We start from the raw sequence: 16,739 nt of genomic DNA on the forward strand, positions 1-16,739 counted from the left end.
GTACAGGCCTTATTTATATAATACATACAATTATCAGGAATGCAAAAAAAAACACACACACACACACAAATAATGCCCATTTTACAGGCGATATTTTAAACAATGAAAATATCAATAACCTCGACAACTGTGGCATTGTTCCATAAAAACTATGGGTACAAAGCTGTCTCAGTGAAGTGAGAGATGTGTGAGGTACTTGCATTCTAAGTGAAGGGGATGAATGGAAGATGTTGGGTCACACTCAACTTTGAAAAGGGTAAGCCTAAAAGCCTTATAGTTTCTGGGCAATTTTTATACCATTATTTCTCTCAAATTTCTTTTTTGAAGTTGCCACAATTTCCCCAGCTCACCCTAGATTCAGTTTTTTTAAGTGAATATTTTAGACATTCCTCATTTCCAGAGGGGAATTCGACACTTCACTCACTATTGTCTCATTCATTTATTCTCCTGTCATCCTGAGAAAATTTGTTCTCAGTAAACTTAAAATCATGGTGATGACTCATATAAAAATTTATCTTCATAGTTCTTGTCTTATACACCACCATATATTCCCATTACCACTCCTGCAATTCCTTCTCATGGCCATGCCTTAGCCCTTGCAAATATCTCGAAGAATGAAAGTACTAAATCCTCAAATTTTGAAACTATTCTTTTTTTATCATATTCTCATATCTTTCCAGTTTCCACTCTCTCGTTTCCTACTCTCTTTCTATAGAGGCCTGTGCATTTTCCCTAAACTCTCCATCTGTTAGGCCACCCTCACTCACCACCCCAGCTTTACTTCCTTCACATTCTAGCCTATGTATCTTGTTCATTACACCTTTAGTCGTGAAAACCCCTCAGTTTCTACTTTTATTCACTTTCAAATTTAAATTTTTTCAAAGAGTCGTACCTTTGTGTCTTCTTGTTCTTTACTTTGTATCTGAGGAATCATATCTACTTATGAATATAACACATATTTTACTTGGAAGGAACTCCAGAATGCCATTTTGAAATACATATATAAACAGATTGATATAATATAGCAAGGTAATTTTTTTCAGCTGTTAACTAGAGACTGATGTTGCCCAGCTTTAGAATTTTAGTCATGGCATTTCTTTCTTCAGCTTTAGACTGTATATCAAAATTCTACTGCATAACTCTATTTTTTTGTTCTCAGGAGCTTCTAACTCAAGACTCCTCAATTGAACTCTTTAGGTTCTTCCACAATTTTTCATAGGTCTCAACTTGGTGAGTTTTATGTAGATTATTTTCAGCATTTTAAAGGGGAAGGATTCACATTTTGGATCTTTCTGACATCCCCTTATACCACATCTCTCTCAGTTTATCTTGAAAAAGTTCTCTGTTTTTAAGGGTACATGTAATCAAATTGATCCAAATTGTGAATAATTTCTGTCTTAATGTTGGTGACCTTAAATCCATTCACAAATTCCCTTTTACTATGTAATGTAACAAACATACTGATAGGTTCCTGGAGTTAGGATTGTAGACATTTGGGGAACCAGTCTATCTACCACAATCCATACTCTGGTTCTCAAAGATTCTCATCCCTACCAAATGAAAAATATAGACACTTCATCCTGAAGTCCTCTAAGGTGACCTCCTATTACAACATAAACTCAAAGTCCAAAAATAGCATATAAATTCGTCAGTGAAAAATCCAATGTCTCATCACCTAAATCGGGCACAGAAGGAGCTTTGGATATATTCCATTAAGTGCAATTCTTAGGACCTAATTTCTCTCCATCTGTGGACCTGTGGAACTAAGGAAACATATTATCTTATCCCAATATACACTTCTGGCACAGACACAATGAATCTGTGTTGAAAGCCTAAATCAAAATGTTGGTAGAGCTGTGGTTATTCCTAATTGGAAGATAGGGGGAAAATTTGTTTTCCAAACTTATTCAGTTGTTGACCAAACTTATTTTCTTGAAGCTGGAGAATTTCCTTACTGATTGTTAGCTGGAGCCAATCTTTACTTCCAGAGGCTGTCACATACTTCTCATATTTCCCATGTGCCCCTCTTTAGCAATGGAAAATCACTCCACCTTCTCCTTCTGACTCTGATTTTAACCATACACTTAATTACATCTGCACTGTCTCTTTTGCCATATAATAAAATATTCACAGGTTCCTGAATTAGCACATAGACATCTTCTACCATTCTTCCTACCACACATTTTTATTAATTCTTTTTAGTTACATATAGCATTAGTATACATTTTTACATAATCACAAAAGCATAGAACATAATTTGCTCCAATTCAGTCCCCAACACTTCCCCCTCCCCTCTCCTCCCTCCCCTATTTCCTCCCTCTACTCCTAATTTTTCTGCAATTATTTATAGAATTTTTTAATATCAGTGTCTTGTGTATATACCTGATGTTGAGATTCACTGTGGCATATTCATGTATGTATATATGGAATTTTTGACAGATTCATTCCACTGTTCTTCCCTTATCCTGTCCCTCCTTCCTCTCTCTCAATCCCCTTTATCTATGCTACTGATCTTTCCTCTTTTGATGGAATTCCCTCTTCCATTCTTTTTTCCTTTCTCTCTCTTTTCCTTTCCCTACCCCCTTTTTGGATTAGCTTCCACACATCAGAGAAAACACTCCACCTTTGACTTTTGGGGACTGACTTATTTCACTTACCATGATAATTTTCAGTTCCATCCGTTTACCTATAAATGTCATAATTTCATTCTTCTTCCTACCACCATATTTTAAATAAGTTAATGGAAGAAAAATATGTGATTATAGTTCCATCTGCTAGTTGATTTTTTTGTTTTGTTTTGTCCAGAGGTTTTGCTTGTAATTGGTGGAAGAGAGGCTATACTTGACTTACTCAATCTCAAAGCCAGTACTGAGTGATAATCTTTGATTTTTAAATAATTAATTAGGGAAGAGGGTGGGAGAAGGAAAAATAATGTGGACTGAGACAGACATCATTACCCTATGTATTTGTATGATTACATGAATGGTGTGAATCTACATCATGTACAACCATAGAAATGAAAAGTTGTACCCCATTTGTGCACAATGAGTCAAAATGCAGTCTGTAAAAAATTTTTAAAAATTATTTAAAAATCAAGTGTTTATTGGGTGCTTCCCATGCATTTGGCACCATGATATAAAAGTCAAAAAATAGAGAATGTTGTTACTGACCTTAAAGAAGTGACAGCATTTTCAGTAAAAAATAAAAAGAAATTAAATTCTGAGATTCAGGAAACTTGGACTATATTCTTTTTTAAAAAACAAATTGTTTAAAAATTATCTGACTCTTTCCTCCTGTAGCTGTAATTCATTAATAGAAGTTCATTGGAATGAGAACAATGTTGCACTTGAAATATCAGCATATTCAGGAATACTTAATGTAATTTTCTGATTGACCTTAAAATTCTGTACCAATTATAAAATATCAGTTGTAGAACTGATTCTACAGCTATAGAAGCATACTTATTTCAGCATCTCTAAAAGGTTATTTGTATGAGTCTGAGGGTGAATGTCAGGAAAGAATGAGCACTCAAAAGGAAAATAGCACACATACAAAGAGGAGTTCACAAATATATATGAGAGAAAGAATCTGAAAGCAAGAATGAGGTAGAAAGAAAAAAATAATAAATTGAATGAAGATATGAGAAATTCTTGCAAGGATGATTTAGTGATTTTAGTTGCAGAGTTAAAAAAACATTGAAGTATAATTTTAAAAGTTTTAATACAACCACTAATCCTCAAAATATTTTTAATACTTTGTGCCTGGGCTATCAGCATCTTGCATTATGACATCCTATACATACATAAGCATTTTATCCAAGTAAAAATGTTAAAAGCAGAGTAATGTAAGCAATTGCCAATACAAAGGTAAATAAATACTGTAATATAATTTTTCTTCTTGAATCACTTTTGCTTCATGATAAATCATTATTAAATATCAATATGCTACTGATCTATACCACATACTTTGAACTGTGAAGTATGGCAACTTCCTGTGAGAGTGAGCTAACATGTAAACATGAACACTATGAATGATTTTTTTTAAATTAGCTCCCAAGGATGGGAAAGACAAAGAAGATCCAGCATTAAAATGCCCCAGAAACATATTTTTCTAATCAATAAAAATAAATAAAATATTTTAGTAATTCTCAGCTATTTCCTATTATTTTCTTATTGCTGAGTGTACAAAGATAATGTAAATATTGAAGTGAAGTAATATTGGTTATGCATTATGGGTTAAACCAATTATTAAAAAAATCTGTCAGGTAATTGCTCATTTACTTTACATCAAGTTGAGATCCTGATATATAAATATAAATTTTATAATTCAAGAGATAATACCTTCTAATTCACTTGAATTACTATAATAATAAGACAACAGTCCTTTATATTTTCTTAAAAAGGACATGCTTAATATTTTCTGACATACCTTTTAAGAGTAAGCACAAAATTCCCCTAAAATGAATATTCTGCTCTAAAAGTTAGGTGGTTGAGATTTAGTAGCAAGACTATGGCAGTTAAACATTTCCACCATAGAGTAGATACAAATAAACAAAAGTATTACTTAAACATCTAATCAATAAGAAATTAACATGAGAAGCCAGGTGTGGTGGTGCATGCCTGTGATCCCAGCGACTTGGGAGACTGAGGCAGGTGGTTTGCCAATTCAAAGTCAGCCTCAGCAACTTGGCGAGGCCCTAAGTAACTTAGTAAGAACCTATCTCAATATAAAATATAAAAAATGGGCTGGGAGTGTAGCTCAGTGGTAAAGTGCCCCTGGATTCCATCCCTACTTCTACTACTAATAATAGTAAGTATAAGAAAGGAAAGAAAGAGAAAGAAAGAAAGAAAGAAAGAAAGAAAGAAAGAAAGAAAGAAAGAAAGAAAGAAAGAAAGAAAGAAAGGAAGAAAGAAAGAGAGAGAAGGAAAGAGAGAGGAGAGAGAAGGAAAGGAAGGAAGGAAGGAAGGAAGGAAGGAAGGAAGGAAGGAAGGAAGGAAGGAAGGAAGGAAGGAAGAATAAGAAACAATTAACTGAAATTAGAAGATAATAATACTGCCATTCCAGTTTGAATATTTTCAGTATTCAAAAGTCCAACACCTTAAAACTTTGCTCCACAAGTTGCAGAGAAAAATGTTTTCAGGCAACATGCAAATGAAATGAAACTAATTGTGTTTTTACCGTTTTTCGTTATTATTATCTCTACCATTTTCTCCTTTCCAAATATAAATTCACACCCTCTATAATGTACTTCTTGAGGCAGCCCTTCTGTGCAGTTACCACTTGCATGTTCCTAAAATCATCTTCTTCATGTGTTCTCTTCAGACTGCCTGTGATACCAGAATGAACAGATAAGGACCTTTCTATCTGGAATGGCAATGTCATCTATATTGTCAATTTTGCTAATAGATGGCTTCATATTCCTAAAGTTGATGAACAAATACAGAATTTGGATTAATGCAAAATATTCTTTCTTGGACATATGCAAATGCATCCTTATACTTCATTCCAAATATTTCCATGTTGTATGTGATAACAAAGGCAGCACCCCTGGAGATCCCTGCATTTCCATGGAGAAGAATGTTCCCTTCAGTTTGTGAGTTCCCATCAATAAATCCATTAGTTATAGGGAAAATCTTATTATATTTTCAATGGTATTATCTGTAACAGTCAAGACTAAGTATCTAAATAATTGTCGAAAGTTTGATTCAATAAAGTTTGCTTCAATATTTTGTTGTATGAAAATTATATGCATTATTCCATGTTTCTGCATATTTCTGTAGTATAGGTAGCTTGCTTTTCACAGTAGAACAATATGGACCTAAGACTAATTCAGGTAAATTTTCCTGCATCTCTCTTCTCAAGGGGAAAATCCACTAATCTTCCTCTTCTTTGTACTGTGGGAGGGAGGGGAACTCCAGCTTCATGTCCTCAATGGTCCAGATCTCAGTCTGGTAGGTGGTGTGGGAGGGTGAGTTATCCAGTTGCCTGACCCTCGAGTTGGTAGTCCAGTAAATGTTTTATAGGATACAGTGCTGGTTATTTGGTTACCACTCCACAGAAGTTATTAATTATTATACCCTCAGTATTGTAGGAGAAAACTGCTACTATTTGTTGTGAATGCTTCAGGAAGATTTCTCATGTATTGAGTGTTCAGGTAATGATCTTCCCTGACATGACAAAGGAGCACTAAAGCACTGGTGAAAAACACAATTTCTGGAGATAGTCTAGATTTTAATACTGATTCCAAACCATTTTTGACCATTTGGAAACTTACATCTTTGTTCCTCAGTTTCTCATTCTGTAGAATGAGAAGTCTAATAACTTGCTTCATTGGATTATTGTGAAAATTAAATTAGTTTTTAAATGTAAATAACTCTACATCATGTACAACCAGATGAATGTGAAATTATACTCCATTTATGTATGATGTGCAAAATGCATTCTACTGTCATGTATAACTAATTAGAACAAATAAAAAATGTAAATATCTTAGAAGAGTATCTAGTACATAGTAAATGCTGTTATTATTACTTGTAAATAGTAATAATAAACATAGTAAATGCTAGTTATTATTACTGCAGACAGCAGCGACAACAAACAGGAGGTTAAGTCTGATATGTGAAACAGACTGTTACAGATACCTGGAAGTCTGATATTACAAGAAAATTTAAGGACTGCAGAACCTATTCCTCACTAGTCATGAACTTTTGTGGCTTTGGAAGTAACATAAAGATGAAGATTCTTGGAAAAGATTTTGTTAAATATTTACATTTTCTTGATTTTGGCAGAGTCCTAATAATCCTAATTCAAATTTGGCTGTGGGGGATGTTTTCACCAAGGTCCACTAAAAGGCAGTTTTTGAAGGTAAATATTTTGTCTTTTTTTGACTTGGTCATTCATATATCACAAGTTCCTAGAACAATGCCTGGTAGATACTAATATTCATTGAATGAATGAATGTTATACCAGTAATTAGTTCCAAATACCCTCCCAATTGTACCATTCCTCTAACATAACATTAATTTGTTTATATGACATTGGGATTGGGAGGCAATTGGGAGACTTAAAGGGTGAAGATAATCAACTGGTATTATTTCCCTACCATTCTAAGAGATGTCAAATCCTATTTTATCCGAAGGTTTCCTTTTGTCCTTTGAAAATCCAAATGGACCCTGACTATAATTTAGCTTTTTTTTCCATAGGTGATGTGAATGGTATTCTAACTTAATTAACTGTGAATTAAAGAAAACAGGGAAAGTAATTATGTAGATGTCTGCTCATTCAAAATAATCAGACCTTGAATTCATTAATTCCTTCATTTTTTCTAAGTACTTTTTGAATTTTAGCATGAATCAGAATCTCCTGGAAGGCATGTTAAAACACAAATTGTTGGTCTTCAGCTAGTTGTGAATGAATTCTGATAATTTGCATTTTAACAAGTTCCAGGGGACTGCTTTTGCTGATATAGGACCACACTTTAGACATTAGCACAAAAAAGTTTAGTGCCATCTATATAATATGCTAGGCACTATATATCCCGGTTATTGGGCATACAGTGATGAACAAAAATAAGGTACATGCTCTCATGGAGATTATGGTATATTGGGAAAAACAGACAAACTAAAATATGAAGAATGAAAATGTTCAGGTATGAAAAATGTCATGAAGGAAGAACAGCAGGATAAGGGATTATAAAGCTAGACTAGGAGGTGAGAGAATATTTCTGTGATAGGTGATATCTATGTTGATAATTTAATGAATGGAAGCAAATAGGGAGGAAGGAAACTCCTTCAACTATTCTAGAATTAACCAGTTTACCTTATGATTTTTAACATGTTTCATAACTTGGTTTCCATTTCAAAAATAGGGTTTTTATGAAATCCCTTTAATTAGTAGTTGGATTAAATAATACCTTATCTGTTATAAACAAGTAAAAACACTTTCTGTCTTTAAGGTATGCATTCAACTAAGTAGTTCTTGAATGTTCTTCTATTAGGTGGTTTTAATGGTCCTCATTTTGTACAAAGACATGAACACTAAATGGGTCAGCCATGACCTTTGTTATAAAAGGAAACTAGTATATTTTAGGCATCTCTTCAGTACTTTGAAAAGACTTAGCAGGGCTCAGTAGTAAATGCCTGTAATCCAGCAACTCTGGGGAGTTGAGGCAGGATGATCACAAGTTCAAAGCTAGCCTTAGCATCTTAGTGAGTCCCTGGGTAACTTAGGGGACCCTGTCTCAGGAAAAATATAAATAAATAAAAAGGGCCGGAGATGTAACTTGGTGGTTAAGCATCCCTGGGATCAATCCCTGGTACAAAATTAATTGATTGATTGATTGATTTTAAAAAGACTAAAAACAGTCCACAACCTTGCTAAAATTATTCCTCAGCATCCTTGACAAAGATAGAGTCCCAGACTTTCCTAAAAAGGAGAATACATGTTATTCTAGTATGCCTTTGAAATGTAATTTCCTCTAACCTCAATGTGGACCTCTATACCTTAGTTTTTCCTCTTTGTGTCTCAGTTTTATCCCTTTTTTAAGTCAGTGCTCAGTTCTTTTTTTTTTTTTTTCATTGTGTGGTATACAATCCACTCCTCAACTCTTCTTTCTTAAAATAAACATAGGAAACCTATGTAATTTATTAAGTATGCCACTGAGTAACATTTCTGAACTTCCCAAAGGGCAATGATGTAAAGCAGGTTAAATATTAATCTTTGACTCAACCTGGTGGCATCCCAGTTATGCCACTCAATTTTACTTCACAAATATTCAATTTGAGTCTATTTCTGAAATGAGGGTGAAGAATTAGAGGATGTCTAAAATCATACTTCTTTCCTTGAGCAAGAACTTATATGTATTTACTCATCCTCCCAATTTCTTTATTGTGATTTGCTTCTTTGTGCAGGCATAAACTACATCATACCTGAATAAGGTGGGAGGGTGCATTCTGAATATTTCTTTTCTCTCACAGTCCTTTACTTAAATGTCACCTTTTATCTTAATAACATAATGAGATTTCAATAGATTATCCCATCTAAGTTTCTTTCCTGAATCTAGCCATCTGAAATGCTGGATTTTAGACCATTTCCTCTTATTATCAACATATGAACTTTCTTTTATTTTTTTCTTTTCTTGACCTTGCCAGTATGTGCATGCTTACTTTGCTCTGTTGAAATTCAGCTTTCTCTAGGTTTGCATACCACGTCACTAAGATATTAGCTCTTTTCTTCATCATGCCACAAAAATATAGAACATCCTTAACAAAATTGTTATTTATCAATTTTTTACCTAGTTTACTAATTGTTTCCTTGTTTTTATGACTGATACTTTATTCTTTCCTTTGTGGTATTGCGGATTGAACTTAGGGGTGCTTTACCACTCAGGCTACATCCCCGGGTCTTTTTATTGTTTTTCTTATTTTGAGACAGGGTCTCACTAATTTGTGGAGATTGGCCTCAAATTTGTGATCCTCCTGCCTCAGTCTCCCAACTTTCTGGGGTTACAGGTGTGTACCTCTATGCCTGGCATGTCTGATCTTTATGATGCAGTCACCTGAAGTACTCCAAACCAAGCATGGCTTTTTAACCATTGTTTATATCAAAAGTGAATCCTTTTATTAAAATGTATTTATTCGAAAGAGGAAGTCAGTTCAACTTCTTGCATAGCTACATTAATATAAAGAAAAACTGTTTTAATAAAAACTTATGTATGTTTCCTTTTAGAAGTAGTTACTAAATGCAGTTGACTGATATTTAGAATTCATATATTTTCTCACAGTTTATTATATCAATTCCCTGAAGCATGAAAATGATACCATTTCACAGTTTTTAAAGAAAAACTTAGTTTTTAAAAATTCTCCCTTAATCATATGATTTTCAGGGTTTTGTTTGCTTTCTTTTGCCCTTGTAAGAACACATATATCTAAGTGCTCTCTGTTTCAAAACTCTGTACAATTTGACAATCATTTTGGCCAGGAAGACACTATGTAGGAAATAAGTTTCTACCTAAATGAGAGGAGCACTTATTCAGGAGATTTCACATAGTAATACATAAGCATTAGTTGTGTAGAATATGCAGATATAAGAAGATATAGGAAAAGAATAAAATTTTGCATTTAAGCTTCATTCCATATAAAGCTGCTAAATTATGGAGACAATATACACAAAAACAAAATTGATTTAGGGACACAAAATGGATCGTCAGATGTATCCTAAAATAGCATCTGGGAACACATCATTACAGAGGAAAGAAAGACATCAGTCAAGGAAAGTTTTCTTGATCCTTTAATGGTTCTTATGCCAGATTTACAGAATCCTTGGCTCATGGATCTCTTTCAGAGACTGAGTGAAGGGCATGACTACAGTACTCCATAGATATTTAAAACAATAAGGCATACATTGGAGGGAGTAAGGTAGAATAAGGAGGTGGGATGATTCATTGATAAGAAGATAGCCTGTTACCATACCAAGGAATACATCAACACATGACCAGGCTGAAAATTGAGTTTTTGGCACATATTTACAACACACTGAATACCCCTATTAAAATGCATGATTCAGATAGAAGTACAACTCATTAATTCATTAATTGAATATTTGTTAAATACCTACTATGTACTTAGTGTTGCACCCTAAGTGGTTGGTGCAATAATGAAACAGAACTTAGTCACTGATTCAAGGAATTTCTACTCTCATAGGAGAAATGGACAAGGTAAACAGTGTTCTGTAGAGATGATAGGATAAATATGGGTGGTCATAGAATCAGAGAGCAGGGCTACTGAACTCAAAGGAAAGGATGAAGAGTTGGGTCAAGAATGGCTTCTGGAAGGAAGTAATGTCAAAGCTGAGACAAATGGCAAATGTAAGATCTAAAACCTGAGAAGAAGTAGAAGGGAATTTGCAATAGAAGATTTTACTACATAAATGAATTTACCCAAACAATAGGAAGATTTATATTTGATTAAATAATATTTATTACAATTAGTTGCTTCTCTGGGGTGGGAAACAGAGGAACAGCAGGATGAAACATTACATATTTTGATATTTTGGATCCCTGAAGTTATGTACAAACATCAGCCCACCTGCCTTATCTAGCTCATTGCCCTTTTTGTTTTGTTTTGTTTTTGTAAATGAAGATGAGAACAAAATCAACCTCATTTGCACACAATGGCTACTTTGGTGTTGTTATAGCTGAGCTGAGTAGCTGCAAAAGAGACCAAGTGGAACTCAAGGCTGAGAATATTTACTATGTAGCCCTTTAAGAAGAAGGTAAACATCAAATTGTAACAAGAGTAATTTATTGATTTCTTTCCTTCAGTTTCCACTCCCCTCCACCATGCTTCCAGCCCCAGATGTGTATGTTCTTTCATTTTCCCACCTGGTAGGGAAAAACCTTTATTTTTTATTTAAAAAAAAATATACGAACCAGATAACACCATTGGATTGGAAAAGAAAAAGCCCATTAAACCTTTAAAATAATGAATGTGGGCTACTTTGTGTTGCTACCAACTACATTGATGGCGGACAACACTAGATTTGTGCCAGCTGCAGAAGTTCCCACTGCATAGGTGCACCAAGTAGGCATGCACACCCTGCTCCAAGTGTGCAGGTGCATTGCAGGATGCAGGTGATTGATGGCTGGCCTCTGAAGTTAATGGAGGTGTTTATTAAGTGAGCAATGCACCAACTGTGAGTTCTCATGATTTTCTTATTTGCAGGTGCTATGATGGTTTAATTTTTACTGTAAACATACAGTTTTAATAAGTGATTCTACAGATTAGAGTGGTATAATATCTAAGTTGAATACTGTGTTCTAAATTGATGCAGTTTGAAAAACTCACTTTCTTTTCTTTTGGCTAAGTTCCGTCAGCAGTCAGTTCTTTTTGGGCACTGCATACATAAAGGTAAATAAGACAGTGTTTTTGACCTAAGAGTGCTTACACTTTGAATGAGATAGAAAATTTTTGGATATTTTGATGACTGACAGAATTACACAGAAGGTACCTGGGTAGCACAGAGGGCCTCTTACTTCAAGCTGCAAATTAAGGAAAGATGCCTTGGTATCAGAGAGCAGAGGCTTAGAACATGTGTGGACAAGAGGTGGCAAAAAGTTGGAAGGGCTTTTTCCTTTGAAAAAGGCTTAAAGAGAGTCGTGGAGGGATGAGGCAGCATGGTGCGTGTCAGAGAAATGATTAGCATGTTCATCAGAACAGAAATGGTGTTTTGGGGAATGTGTCTAGAGAGATACTGAGAAGCCCAAGTCATGGTAGAATTTTTTCTTAAATTGTTTTACTATAATAGTGATGAGTTCCTTACTAGTTTTGGATGATGTGATATGGTTAGAGATGTTCTTAACAGAGAGGAAATATTGGAATAAGGAGTTCATTTCAGAGGATATTGCAATTTTTCTAGCCAAGAGAAGAAGATAGTAGTGAACACGAAGGAGGGAAATATTTAGGGAGAATACTGAGAAATATTTCCCTCTTCAATTTGCAGATTTATTCACTGTAATATTTATTGTACATTTCTTATTTTGAACTACATTTACATTCTCACTTATAATCTAATTTAGAGGGATACTGAGAAAAAACAAGATTATGATTTTGTTCAATTTACAGTTCTGAAGAAAAGGTTTTCAAAAAGTTTGTGTCTTGGAACTCAAATTATAAGACATGGAACCAGGCAGAACTACATGGTCAATGTCAGAAAGATACTTAGGCTAATATTATGTTATTTTAAAAACTTTTATTGGTATGTTTATATTCAGTGACTCAAGCTATAACACATATTTCTTACTATAGATCTTAGCAAAAAAGTTTAAAAGTTTGAATATTGCTGCTTTGATGGTAATACATCTTTGAGGATTTATGTAGCCTTTCTCTGCCCTAATATAATAAAAAACAGAATCCACATCTCATTCACCTGATTTGGTCAGATCTTCATCTGTATGATCATAAAATATAGGATGTGCTTCTATGAGAAACTAGTAAGAGAAGAAAAACTTGTATCCACCAACTCATTTGTATCCTTGATCAATTTAACTCACTAGACCAGTAAGGGCTTTAGGTTTGCAACCCAGAAATTTTCTTCCACAATAAATGTTGGATTTCAAGGGCTAAACCTAAGGACAAATGAGATTGAGATTTCAAGGGCTAATGAGATTTCAAGGGCTAAACCTAAGGACAAATGACCAATTGCATATGTGGTAAGAAAACACCAGGATGATCAATGGTTCCCTCAAAAGTCATCTTTTGAAATGTAATGTTTCTAGGAGTTGACTATTAAGAGAATTTGATACATAAAATGTCTGGATTGATAATTATTATTATATATGATGCTTCCTTTTCCTGGAATTCAAGAGACCCACTGTAGCAGGAAGGCACTTGATATCTAAGAGATAAGAGAAATGGAAAGTCTGGTAAAATTTTTAAAAGATAAGATGAGTTGCATCAGAGGTCATTATCATTTAGTTTATTATTTTATCCAGATCCAGTTCTGGAGGATGTTCCATTTCTTTTTCCTGATGAACAAATGACCTTTGATTTAGCTCATAGTCACAGCAACTATCTATAAATTATAATATATCCTTTTGATTAAAGGGGATATTAGGCAAGATGTCGGGGTTGCGTACGGACCCCTGGCCCTAGGTGGAGCCTGGCCAAGATGGCGCCTGGCAAGCTGCCAGTGCAGTTGAAAAACTGCTATTCTGCACGTATACAACTAACTTCACCTTGAGGAAGTCTCAGTAATTGGTCAAGGCCTCTGCATGATTCTTGCGTGATTCTTAGGTGCTTCAAGTTATACCCATATACGTCTATCTTTTCCCCACATATCGTGAATATTCTAATTAGTTGATATAACCTATATAAGTGACAATAACTTCCCAGAAAGGGAAGAAATAAAAAGAAGAATCAGCTGTTAATAGGGAAGTTTGCCACCCATCACGTCTCCGGGTCGTTCTTGCTGGCGGGAGCGACAAGTGGTGCTGAACCCCGGGAATCTTACGTGCCGCGGAGAGGTGAGTGAGGTGAGCAACGGATCGGTGAAAGTGTGCACCCAGATCTGTCAGTGGACAGGGAGGTTTCCTAGAGACGATAATATTGTGATTGTGATAAAGTTCCTAGGAACGAGAGGTGAAAGTTTCCTCAAAAAATGGGGAACGAGGTTGCTAGATGTAGAATGGAAGGTCCCTTGAAAGAAATTCTTAAAGCTAACGGCACTCCCTTAAAGACAAACTGCTTGGGCATTTTTAAAGCAGGTAGAGGAGATTTCACCTTGGTTTCTGGAGGAAGGATTGTTAACTATCCCACAGTGGGAACACCCGGGGGAAGATTTAAAGCGCTGTCCGGTAACGCTCCCAGGGACGTTAGCAGTTTGGTCATTAGTCAGAACTTGTTTGCGTTCCCCTCGGGAGGCTTTACAAAAGGCAGTTGCGCAGGGAGAGGAAGTGTTAGAAAAGGTAAAAGAAGAGTCACAAAAGGGCTCTGTTAGCACTCAGTCAGATTATGATGAGAGCGAAGAGGGACTCTCAGAGATGGAGTTAAATAAAATTAGTAAAGAAACAAAGTGTTCTCAAGCTGGTTCAATTAGTCAACAGGCATTAAGGGAATTGGAGGGCATAGGGCAGCAGCTAGAAGACAAAAAAAAAGGCGTTACAAAAAAAAAAAAGAGTTACTCAAAAGAGTTGAGCTTACAAAAATATGCAGTGGCGCAGTGGAAAAAAAAAAAAAAAAGAAAAAAAAAAAAAAAAAGGGAGAAAGTACAAATAAAACCACAAACAGAGCACAAAGAGAAAAATCAGTTTAGGGGAGGGTCCCCCTAGGCAGAGAGCTCAGCAGCTCCATTCCTTAAAAGTAGTAAAAAATAATGTTTTCTGATTTTCTGCATTCAAACCTAACCTGATTTCTCAACCAGGCAAAAAAGGGGTTAAAAAAGTCCTGGGTGATCCTCCCTCCCCCTGCCACATTGGAATGTAACTACAGCGTCTCAAGGAGAAAAGGGGGGTAACCTAAAGATAAGAAGAAAAGAAGAAAAAAAAAAAAAAAAAAGTGTCCGTTTTAACTCCTGGGCCGCTACAAAAAACTAACTTATTCTTCAGGATTCTTGTTTTGTTTTTTCTTTAATGCTGTATTTTTGAGCTCATAATTTTGATCCTACATACCTAGGTTAATGATTTTATTTTTGATCAGTTCTATTTTTTATTCAACTGAAGTTTTTAAACAGCTGTTTCATTGCAATGAACATTTACCTATAAAGTTACAAGGCCTTTGATTTTGTGTTATGTTTTATGTTGTGCCGTCTAATGTCCTGTTTTGTCTGCGTCAAAACTGAGAGCTCTTAATATTAAAATTTAAAAATGGATCCAAATACTTTTATTCACGTGATTTAAAAGGGTTCAATTTAAATTGGGTAAACTAATAAAAGTAAAATATTTTTAAAAATAACTTGCAAGTTTCCAGGTGGTCAAACTAATAAAATGTTAATGTTAAACAATGTCTAATATCAATTGCTTCTAGGACTTTTCTTCAGCAGGAAAGAGGCAACGGATCCTGTTCAGGACACTTGTCTGATATCTTGGTTTTTATAAAATAAATAAATTGGAGTTAACATGTATGGGATTACTCAAATGTGTTTGTAGAGACGTCTGGTTAATTTACAAAGTTGAAATGCTAATTGTTAAATAACATCAAGTACTTTTAACTCCTCAAATTCCATGGGGTATCATACTTAAACATTATTGGTGTTTTCATAGGTTGGTAAATAAAAGGGTTTAAACTTGCTTTGTGCCATCACTAAACTAAAAACAAGGTTACTAAAAGTTATGTCCTAACAAGTGGAATTCTATATATAAAGGGTCCCAAAAGTTTCAACTGTGTTTCAATTAAGGGTACTATAAACAACAAAATATTTAATCTTATTAAAATAGGGTGATTTATCTAAATTCAGAAATTTCATAAGAGTTGTTTCAAAATGTGAACTAAAAGGTGTCAACAGATAAAAATAAATAAATAAATAAATAAATAAAAGGTTCTGGGTATAGAAATATATTTAGTAAAAGGTAAAAGGAAATGTTTCTGGATAAGAAAGTCTGTGTGTAACAAAGGACAAGCTTCAACAAATCTGTGTGTAACTAAGTTGGTTGTATGTATGTAAAACAGCTAAAGCTATTTAAGGTTTTTCCTAAGGTAATATACTAATGTTCTGATATAAGCCAAAGTTTAATCTATATGGTAAAATGACATGGTAAAATAACAAAGTTTTCTTAAAAACACCAATTCATTCTTAACTTTGTGTCTCTTAAGTTTTATTCTTTAAAACAATTGTCTTAAAAATAGGGGTTTATACAATTATGGTTAAACAACTGCTTCTCTCAATTGTACTTCAGATTTGTGCTATCTCTCAATGTTAAAATGCTTCTAGGTTCCTGCTGGCAGACTTAATGTGTGTTCCTACCTTCCTACCAGTCCCAGTCTCTCTTACAGATGCAAAATTGCCAGTGTTACTATGAAGAAACAGGAGAGAATTTGACATCACAGCGGCTATGGTCACTGCAATAGTGGTTTCTGCAACAGCAGCACTAGCAACTGCCATACCTACAGCAACAGCAGTCAATCACTTGACCGAAAATATAGCTGCAGCCTTACAGACTAAAGAGACCCTAAACCAACATCTAACAGCAGGCATACTCCTTATGAACCAGCGAGTGGACTTACTTCAAGAACAAATGGACATTCTAC

General features: G+C 34.6%; 1 pseudogene; it reads right to left on the reverse strand.

Moving 5' to 3' along the window:
• Positions 1-5,199: 5,199 nt before the first annotated feature.
• The window catches only part of LOC124971548 (serine/threonine/tyrosine-interacting protein-like), a 70,579-nt pseudogene continuing 59,039 nt past the window's right edge, over positions 5,200-16,739 (reverse strand).

Source organism: Sciurus carolinensis, chromosome X (genome assembly GCF_902686445.1).
Source record: "Sciurus carolinensis chromosome X, mSciCar1.2, whole genome shotgun sequence".
Classification (NCBI taxonomy): Eukaryota; Metazoa; Chordata; class Mammalia; order Rodentia; family Sciuridae; genus Sciurus; species Sciurus carolinensis.